Genomic DNA, 3009 nt, shown 5'->3' on the forward strand with positions numbered 1-3009 from the left:
GCTTACCAGTTGTTCAATCACTACTCAGCTTTCACTTTGCCAAGATTAGTTATGTGGCTACAGCCAGATAAAGGTTTTTAATATTCTCCTAGCAATCTATTAAGTTGAATCATATGAAACTGTCATTTTTATAGGTCATAAATGGTTATGCATTCACAGTTGCATCTGCTTCAACCTAGTACTTCAAATTTTATTTCTTTAACTTTGAAAATACTAGAAATCAATAGGATCTGGATATTAGTGAGTGAAGAATTACAGTTTGCATGTGCCATAAACTCTTTCTGATATGAATTTTTTTCAATATTAAACTTTTAATTGTAGTATAATACTAGCATTACTGACTTTATTTTTATTTTATTTATATATTAGTTAACTTATTTAACAGGGAGATAGAACCAGAGAGCACAAGCAGGGGGAATGCAGAGGGAGAAGGAGAGGTGGACTCCCCACTGAGCAGGGAGCCCAATGCAGGGCTCCATCCCAGGATCCTGGGATTATGACCTAAGCCAAAGGCAGATGCTTATCTGACTGAGCCACCCAGGCACTCCTGTGCATCAACTTTAAGATCAACTTTTCAAATCCTTTGAAAAATAATTAGTGTTTTCTTCCTTTTTCATCATGTAACATGTTTCTCTGATATCTTTCACAATAAATCTGAGGTGCATTACAGAAGAAATATTCTTTTCTCTTTTATATTGACTTTGTATTTATAACTCATGATCTCAAGCATCATTTATGCCAGTTAAGTCAAAGACCATTTGGATTTCTTTTTGTTTATTTCCTATCTAATGTTAACTTATCAATGTGCAGTTATAATTCCCTATTTGGATTGTTAATTTTTTACCTGTTTTTTTTTTTCAGACCAATTTTTTTTTTATGTTGAATAAAAATGCCAGGTGAGCTCAGCTAAATCTTACTGATAACCTTCTGAGTACTTAGTAACTTATACTATCCCTTTCTATAATAAATATGCCATTTAAAACATCAATTATAAAATTAATAAGGTTTCCCAGTTTAACAGCATTTTATATCACTTGCTTTTGCATAGGTGGATAAAACAGAAAAGACATTAATTTTCCACTTTTTTGTAGAAAAGGGATGAGTTTCTAATTTTTAATTTAGAATGTTCCATCATTAAATACCTTTAAGAATTTAATTTGTACAACTGATGTTTGTCACTTTGATTTGCCATGTATATAATTCAATCATCTGGATATTGTGCAAACATCTCAAAAACTTGGCAAGAAAGCACTACTTTCCATATCCAATATGTTAGCCAAGTCCCTGAATTAGTGTTGTTTAGAAATATCTGTCTTCCCGAGACAACTTTAAAATAAAGTGTTTTGTGGTGAACAATTTTCCAAGCTTTCAGGAATCTGTGCACCCTGTTTGGTTCATCAAAAACAGTCACTCCAAGGATTTGGCATGAGGGAAATGATTGTAAAACATCTAAATCATGCACTAAAACTTTTTTTTTTTTTGAAGCAGTCACAGAAATGGCAATATCTGTGAGTGAACACCGAGTTTATTCCACCTGCCAAAGATATAAATATTTAACCTCTTTGAAAATGGAAGAATGTGTAGGTTAAATAAATTTTAAATTATTCTTTATCTTGTAAGGTCACTCACATAGCCCTGGGGAGTGTCTTCTCTTAAAGATGTTCTTGGGTTGTCTCTCACTATTTCTCTTGCTAGGTGACGAATCTCTCTCTGGTGTTTCCTGGATTTTTGTCCTTCTGTGCCTCTACCTGGATGTTTAGATCCTGTCTCAGTCTTCAGGATGTGAGATGTATGTGTGTTGGGGAGTGGGGGTGTGTGTTGGGGAGTGTGTGTTGGGGAGTGGGGGCAGTAATCTTGTTTTGCAAATTGTATGCAATTGTCAATTGTATTTGGCTAAATATCTCTGAAACGTTATGATGACAAGTTACAGTTTCCTAAGAAACAAATTGATTTTATTCCACTAATTTTCTTAGGGAGCAATTAAATCTCTGCTGCTCAAGTTTTATATTATCATTCCATGGAAAATTTGGCTTCCATTTTCCTGTTGAAAATAAGAAATACTATGCTCCACTTAATTAAATCAGGTCATAATGGGAGAAGTGGAGATGTCCACCCTCAGCAAGGAATGGGGTGACCAGAAGTTGAGCAGATAGAGAGCTAAAATGACTTTTCCAGCTTTCTGACTCAGATCTCTATGGTCTACTTTTATTACTTTGAAATTCAAATTCTCAGAATGCCAGACACACCCATATTCCAATGAAAGTACAAAAACAAAATTAGGAGCCTACCACAGTTGAGTTTTTCATTGTCTATCATTTTGATTGGTCTTGTTCCTTCCACCGCTCTTTCCACCCCAACCAACCTGAATAATCAAAATTTGTCCCTGGTAAATAGGAAAAATTCCTGTCCTAAGAGAGTAATTCACACAAAGAACTTTCTTCTGTAAACAGATACTCAATTGACCATATGTAAGCCCCTTCCTCTTGTTGATGGCTCTGAAAACTACCAGACATTATTGATGTGCTGTTGCTTGGTGGTATTGCTGAACTTTACTGGGAAAAGTAATACAGAGAAGGACTTTCATATCCAGCCCCTATTGCTGTTGGGCCTGTTTTCTCTTCTCACACAAGATTAAGGGTAGGCTTACTTGAGAGTCTATGTTCTGGCAAGCCTTGTTGCTGAACTTGGCAGGAGCATTAAAATATCTTTATTAGAAACCATGAATCAAGTTCCATCACAGAATTCATAACCTTCCAGATTTGGCTGCCTTCTTTTGTCAAACCTCACTGAAAGGTGTGGCTTAAAATAAAGTTTATTTTAAGGTGCAAAGATCCAATGATAATGGTAAATTTCCCTCTATTGCAAATATAGGAAATCTTCATTTAAAGTAAAACACATCAACTTGTGATTTTAAAATGTGCCACAGAGTTTTCAAATATAATCCAGAGAATTTTGCCAATAGAGAGGTCAGCTATAAAGAAATAATGATGAGTTTTGAAAAGCACCAGT

This window comes from Mustela putorius, unplaced genomic scaffold (assembly GCF_011764305.1).
Source record: "Mustela putorius furo isolate JIRA1106 unplaced genomic scaffold, ASM1176430v1.1 tig00000682_pilon_pilon_pilon, whole genome shotgun sequence".
Lineage (NCBI taxonomy): Eukaryota > Metazoa > Chordata > Mammalia > Carnivora > Mustelidae > Mustela > Mustela putorius.